The sequence below is a fragment of the Anser anser genome (genome assembly GCF_964211835.1).
Source record: "Anser anser genome assembly, chromosome: 7".
In the NCBI taxonomy this organism is placed as follows: Eukaryota; Metazoa; Chordata; class Aves; order Anseriformes; family Anatidae; genus Anser; species Anser anser.
In genome coordinates, this window is record NC_139727.1 from 17,725,324 (window position 1) to 17,733,170 (window position 7,847).

The 7,847-nt window shown below is 43.5% G+C and overlaps 1 protein-coding gene across 14 annotated transcripts in view; it reads left to right on the top strand.

Moving 5' to 3' along the window:
* The window catches only part of LOC310902572 (uncharacterized protein), an 881,556-nt gene that overhangs the window by 164,876 nt on the left and 708,833 nt on the right, over nt 1-7,847 (top strand). The window contains exon 14 of one of the 14 annotated variants that reach the window (XR_014586784.1): nt 35-4,366. The exons of the other annotated variants lie outside the window; for them this stretch is intronic. The gene's annotated coding sequence lies outside the window, so the exon portion shown is untranslated. The remainder of the gene's footprint in view (nt 1-34; nt 4,367-7,847) is intronic. 14 annotated transcript variants of the gene reach the window in all.

Sequence of the window (7,847 nt, forward strand, 5' to 3'; positions counted from 1 at the left end):
CTGTCCTTTAACTGATACAATTTATCTCTCTAAGGAGAAAAAGGCAGTGAGCTAAAAGGGCAAGTGAAGACAAATGTGGAATGCAGCACTGTATGGCCGGACACGTGGCGTACTGCTTGCCAAGAGGAGTGCAAATACAGGGAAGGACAGTACCAGGTTGTTGTGCATCCATCTGAACCACAACCAAATAAAACGCTGTGTGTGCACGAATCGAGGCTATGCAGGCCTGAAGACTGTAAAATCTAACTAGGTAACTGCTCATGTGAAATACTGGTGGGTTTGAGAGCATTTGTGGTGGGCTAGGATGTGGAATGCTTGCAGTCCATCAGACAAAGGTCTGCACGAGACTCCTGGAGCATTTTACAAGAAGGAAGTACAGATGGGGAAATTGCACATAAATTGCCTTGTACAGCTAAGGATCTTGAATATATACATGCTTAGTGTGTGGAAAAATGATTAACCAAAAAACCTCGATGGGAGATTCTTGATAGAAAGAGTCTTCATTTTTGTATTACTTACGGAATTGCATGTCTATGATTAAATATCTACGAAGAAGAATCCAGGGCTTCTTTTGGGCTTTTGGAGCCAGAGTCTGCTCTTTGGACACCTTTGATATGGGTGGCTGCCTTCCCCCTTTGTAACCTGTCATTTAGCTGGTAAATCACCTGGTAAATAACTGGTATTTGCCAGCCTCAATGTTTTTACATGTGTAACAGTAGCCTTTTTCCAGCCTCAGTTGGTGACTTGACGCTAGATGATGTCTGGTTTGCTCACTCAGTGCATTTTGTCAGCTGCTGTGGACCAGGGGCTGGCAGGTGGAGCGCGTGCTGCCAGTGCTTACCGGGGCTTTGCACGAACAGCTTCTGCGCTGGGTGAGTGTGCAGCACCTGCAGTGCAAAGCTACACACGTTGGTGAAGCTTTCCTAGCAATAACAAACAATGCAACCAATCTTACCATGATTTATGGAGTAAGCCCGAAACCCTCATGTGAATTACAGCCTTGATGGCTCTAGAGCGAATGCAATTATTCCTCTGTACATAAATATGCAGTGCTGTCCTAATCAGTTATGCTACTTCTGAAGCCTTGGGAATAAAGAAGCATTTTCCTACTGAGTAACATATACACAAGCCTTGAATATCTCAGCTGAAATGGTGAAAGAAATCTCATGCTAGTAGTCCCCAGGAACGAGCTAGATGGATTTCTGCTTTGGGTATTCTTCTGCGCGCTCTCAAACAGAAAGCAGATGGATAATGTGGTGGATGAAGAGACAGCAGTAAGCACCCATATTTTAAACAATATATTTTAACATCCCCCCTCCTTTACAGAGAGCTATTGTCTTCTTCTCATTTCATTATTTGTGTCAGGTTTCCTGAACAAGATATTTGTGTGAAGCATTTTTTTAAAGGTGTCACTATGAATTTCTTAGGAAAACGTTGCAACAACATTTTGTAAAGGAAAGTCTTCATTGAATTGTAGGCTGTATGCTGGAGCACTTTACATGGTTATCATTCCTGGTGAATTTAAATTCCAAAGCCTCACATTTACTATAAAGCCTTGAAAAACACAAAGGGATTTGGTAATAATGAACTGCTAGCCACTAGATTAGTAGAACTTATTTAAGTAAGGTCTTTGAGGTTTCTCACTTTTCTGTCTTCTGTTGCAGAAACAGTCTGACACCCCCTGAATGAATTAATCAGCTTTCAAGCAGTAACACTGCAAGACACCTTACTGCTTTAATCCATTTCATTAGCCTCCCTCAAGCTTCTCCAGCATATCCTTTGCTCGAATACGGGACCACAGAGGCATTAAGGTCTTTATCTGTCATTGTAGCCAGCTATCTGAATGAATCACCTGGTGGTAGCATGAAAAACGCGGCATTCTTAGCTGTTTTGGCGACTACTTTCCCACTGCTGTTGTTTGCGATTTGCCGTTTCTCTTCCTAAGTTCCAGTACAAGCAAATTCCTCCATTACAGCAGGTTATCAAGGCTCAGAAGAAGGACTGCTCTCTCATCTTAGTCTGCATGAAGCACCTGAATCATTAAAGCAAAGCAGAGGGGCAAGCGCAAGTGTTTCCTATTGGAGACCCATCAGACCTGGGGAAGATGGTGAAGTCTGCCAGGCAGGAAGCAGCTCTGGCTCCTCACCCTAACTGGGCCTCTTGTATCTTGCTTGAATGTCTTATGTATGTTTATCCCAATGCATTTCAAGCATTTAACCAAAACATTTAGTCACCACAGTAGTCAAGGGAGCAGGGTGTACATTTCTAGGAGCAATTCAGCCAGTTCAGATCAGAAATTGTTCTGGCCCTCTAAAATGTCAGTGAAGGTAAGATGGCAACACTTCCAGCTCTTTGGGTAAGTCTCTAAAGGGGGGGAGCCAGTCATGAGCCATCTAACTCACCAAAGCCCTCATGACCAACTGCATTTATTTATTACCAGAAAATATGTCTGCCCTTAATCTTATCCATAAGGTTAACGATAGATTTTCTTTGGATTGTTTGATGTGGAAGATATATCACCAATTACATCTACCTTATAAGCCTCTTGTAGCATCAATTTTCTTTCTCTAATAATTAAACAAGCTAGCATATTGTTTCTTCTCTAAAGTGTGCCTTACCTCTGCTGTTACTGTCCTCTGAATCTGTCTATCTCATTTTATCCATCTCATTCCAGCACTAAACTCTCAGCTTCCCATGTTCGTTCACCCAGTTTATTCATTATCTGAATTGCTGCTTCACTTCTGTGTGGTAGTGTGGGTCATGCTATAGTGCTGCTGCAATGTTCCTGCTCCCCTGTGTTCATCATCCACTGCAGTATTCTGACCTACAGTGCCTCTTTTCTTATGCAGAGGTGTTATACAGCCTCTCAGTGTCTTTGAGTGGTGCTTAGCTCTTGCTGAGAGCTCAACAGGTGTGTTTGCTAGGCTTGCGTCTTACCAGCTATTTGGCTGCCTCCTCCCCTAGCCTGGTGGGGAACTGGTTCAGCTTACATACTCAACTCTATTTGCCCTTGCTGGCAGGAAGGGTTATGGAACTGCATTTTCAGGAGTTTTCACTGGTGGGAAGTAGCTGCCCTCTAAATTTGGAAAGCAGACATGCATGGAGCAGTCCGAGCTAGGATATTGTTCAGAGCCAGGTAAAATCCTGATTCAAAGTCTCTGAAGTCAGTGGCACTGCTCCTATTAAATGCGTGTGATGCAGAATTACAGGCCAACCGTCAATAAATGCCAGCCTGGCCAAAATGCTGTGCTTTTCCCCTCCCTCCCTGCTTATAAATGTGGTGATGTGTTTTAGACTGCCAATCATCTGTAATCAAGAAAATGGAAGCAACTGAGTACCTAAATGCAGTGTTGGATAAATATTATTAGAGAGCTGGGCCAAATGAGATAAACCTCAAAAGGTAATGAGTGATTTTAGTCTGTGCTGCAACAAGGTGCAATGGAAGAAGCATCTTTCTTATTTTCAAGCATAAAAGTCTTTGCTTTGTGGTAGCTGAATTGTGTGTGTGTGTGTGTGTGTGTTTTATGGCAGTTTTCTTTTAGGAATATCTAGGAGACAACATTTCACCAGCAAAGAAAAATGAATTTTGAATGCTGTATGTATCTGTGATAACCTGATGTTGTGTAACTTCATGTAGCCTAGTCAGTCTGTAGAGTCATTTGCATTCGTGGGAATTGCTTCCTTTCATATAGGAATGGAGCGGTCAGTAGTTCGGCTGCTAAATGGCCTACAGCAGGAATTTTATCTTCTGCACTCAGAAAAAAATTATGTTTCATATTAGCTTTCAGACTCCGTCCTCCCCCTACCTCGCCCCCCTCCTTGCCAACCCTGCACTTTCCCCAGTGGAGGTGGTATGACAGTAAATTGTGGGGGAGCTTATTAAATCTGCACATTTAGTGCCTCAATTTAAACCTTGGATAATAAAGGACCATCTTTTAATTTAAGCTGTGGATTTACCATCTGCGCAAATTGGATTTTTTTTTTCTTTCTGTATTACCTGAAAAAGAGCATTACTATGGATAATTTGTGAAGCACTGGTTTCTACATGACCATCTGCAATTCACAGTTAGGTCAGTGCGCACAGAAGTTCAGAAATAGTCACAGACACTTGGACATGGCTCTTCCTTTAGCCATAAATTAGGTAAGTAGAGTCCTTAAACAGCATTTTGTTTCCTTTTATCATTTCTTCCTGCTTTACTTTGCTCTGATAACTGAACCTTGCTTCCTTCCAGCACGAAAAGCAGTAAAAGTACCTGAAATCCTGTGGTAGGACGGTGTTTGGATGTATCTTCTCAGTTTGAAAGAAGGATGACAGCTGTAACCAAAACCACACTTAATGCTGTTTCTCACTTGCCTGCTTTTAAAGGTGAGATCAGAGAGGGCAGGTGTGCCAACGTCCAGCTTCCCAGAGGAGTAATTCGGAGCTCATTGGCTGTCCTTCTCCTAATTTTAGGCAGCTTTGTGAATCTTCCCCAAACCCTTGTGCTGTCTACAGCTGTGAGGACCAATTAACCTAAAAAATAATAAAATCAGTCTGTCCAGTGAGTGAATTTCCATTGCAAATACTGCAGTTAGGCAGGAATATTTGTGGTGTGCTATTCATATGGAGAACATTTTAAAGAACACTCCTAGTAAGTGGTGTTCCTTGCACTGGAAGCATGATTCTACTTGTAATCAGGAAACAAAATAACAATTTATCTGGGTAATGGGACTAAAAAGGTTGCATATCCGATGTTAAACAATTTTGGGAAAACAAAAAACAAAACCTCTTTATTGTGGAGTAGTGAACTAATCTCAGCTGACAATGCCTGAATGAAAATTGCAGGCACAGGGAATCCTGCATCCCCATCACTCATTCCACCTCTGCCTGAGCACCCTTTGCTCCTGGCCCAGGACAGGGGTTGGGGCTGGCTTGCAGCAGGTGCGGGGGACTCCTTTAAGGGAAGCCCCCTGGGATTGAGAGTTCAGCTGAGCAACTCAGCCATGTCAGGGAGTGTATTGGAAGGAGAGCTATAGGGGGCAGTCAGAAGATCAAAATGTGTGATATCTTGTGTCTCCTCTCTCTGCTGTGTGTGAGTGTACTCAGTAAATGTGCACAGTAAATGCAGTGCAAACACCGTGCAATTTTCAGGCCAAAAGTCAGTTTTATGTTTAACTTTCCATTGACAAAAATGAGTAGATTTAATACTGCAAATAAGAAAGCCAGGACTGGCCCAGACTTGTCCTATTGTGCAGCCTTGTATCATGAAGAAGGGAGACAAGTTCATCATTGTCTCTTTTTCCCAGTTCTTTGCCTTTTGCTCTCCTTTTCTTCCTTCCTCTAAGAAAACAGATTCTTGTCCTAATAATTTTGTCCTCTGCAGGGAAAAGGTCAAAATGAGGTAGTCCCATGTGCTAGGCCCTCTTCCCATCACTTCTTTTCCCAGTAATCCTTGAAGCATTCAGAAAGTTTTAGCCAGAATCGAGGAGAGGTGCTGAAATCAGTGTGACTGCCAAAGAAGAGGTGGGAACACATGTGGCTGGTCGCAAGCCCAATAAAAGGAGGACAGCTTGTGTGTAATGGCAGAGCTGGGCAAGCTCCTCCTGAGGTGGTTCCACAGGTCTGTTCTGCATCCCACCACCAGTGTTGGTGTCCCTCTTGTCTGCATGTAAGGCAGGGCCGTGGGTCATTAACTGAGATATTTTTTGCATAGCTGCAGAGTTCCACTTTGACCTGGCTTGTGTCCGCCCGTTAGCCTTAGACTGGCAAGACCAGTGTTCTTGACTGAGCTCATGATTGTATCAGACAAAACGTTTTGCCAGTAGGGCTGAGCTGAAAGAGATGATCCTACATTACTTCTGAGCTTAAATAATTGTTGTCTGTCAGAGCATGTTGATAGGATAGCTTCAAAGTTGCACTAAGGTATGTTATTGAGAAGTCATAAGGACACAGGAGGTTCCTTAGCACAAGGCTGTAAATTCAGTGTGTGCACCAAGCAGAGCTGAAGCTCTGGTCGAGCCCAGCTGAATCAGGGGGAGAGGGGGGGAGTATAATTTTCATTTCTGATTTGTCAGCTCTGGCTGTAGTTTCTGTAAATCTAACTCTGTTGCCTGTCTATATGTTGTAAAAGCAATCACACTTAATCATACCAATTCTATAAAAGGATGAAGGATTGCAAGGAAGGGCATATTTCACTTTTGACATTTGCTTAAATTCTTAGAAGATTGCACGGCACAGTGTCCAGCAAAGTTTGAAAGTAGCTGCAGATTAAAGCTGAGGGCTGATTTTAATCCTCAGCACGCCTGAGCATTGAGTCCATTAGTATTTGTTACCGTGTCAATAGACAAAACAAACTCTGAGCACTACCAATTAACTTCACCAGCGAGCATATCTTCCCCAGAAAAATCAAGTGAACATGCATCTTTTATTAGGAGGCGGGAGACCAGAGCCAGTGTTTCAGACATCTGATGACCTTTGTGTGTGTCTGCTATCTCATTATCTTTGACAGGGACTAAATGCAATCTTCAGAGCTGATCAGTGCCTTCTGTCTCTCTGAGGAGACTTTATTTAATTTACTGTATTATATTATCTCATCTTTTCTCTTTAGCTGGAGACATCTCAATCTTTTCTAATGGTAGTTATACTGTGTGTGCATATAAATACAGAGACATACTTACAGATAGATGTGGCTTTAGTCTTTATTTGGAAAGGTGTTAGAAATCATGACTCTGAACTTGTTTGAATAGATCTAAAAATGGGTAGTGTCTAAAAAAAAAAGGGGGGGGGGGAGTATAAAATGGGCACCATGCATTGTTCTGATTATTCTGGAACAAAGCTTTTGCTGTAACTAATCAAATGGCTGAGTTGGAAATAGGCTTCCTGTGAATCTCCCGTGAAATGGAAATTATTGTCATTTAAGTCTGATCTTGTCTGCTCGCCAGCACAGGGCTGAGCACTCTTTCAGGAGTCCCTTAATGGCTGAGCTTGGACACTTCAGCAGGCCCCTGACACCAGGTGTACCTGGAGCAAGAGCTTGTCTGACACTGATAGCAGCGATCGTGGTGCTCGTGTCAGATACACAGTGTGCCAGAACCAGAAACAAAAGGCATGCTTGAACACTGTGACACAGCTGCGTGCCCCTAATTGCACTCAGCCCCTGGAAGGGGATGTAGGTCCCTTTCTCATGGCTGGGGGGGTGATTGCACTTACCTGGATACTTACACATGGGCTCCCGCTTAGCCTTAAGTACAGGGGTATTAATTCACTGCTGAAGGGGCATGGCCTCTTCCCAGCAGGAATTTAGATACCAAACTTAGGGTGAAGTTGAGACCTGATGGGTAATTAATGCGTGCTGTGCTTGTGTGCACACAGAGAGGAACACCTGGGCTGGGCAGGTACCACCCAGCCAGATTTCTGGGAAATCAGGAGGGCTCTGTGGAAGAGCCAGGCAAAACTCCTGCAGATGGAGTTTTTTTTTGGCTGAGGTAGGTAGTCGTATAGTCTGAGGGGGATATAAAATCCCAACTGTTTGTGGCTCTGGGGCTCTGCTGGAAGGGACTGAACGGTGGCTGAAAAGATACGGGTGAATGAAAACTCAGCGGTGCCCCTTCCCAAAGGAAGTTTTTCATTCAGGTCTCCTACCCAGCTAGGAGCAAGCCTGTGATGTGTGGCGTGACTAAGGCGGGCTGTTACAGCGATGGGCTGGAAAGCAGATGTGACTCGTGTGACAAGAGATTTCTTCTGGGCAGCCCTATTTTGGCTAACATGGTTAGAGTGTTGCTCTGTCCAACTTCTCATTTTCCAGCTTTGATTTTCCTAGCTTGAACATTTTATGTTGAGAGTCCTATCTGATGTGATATTTTTAATC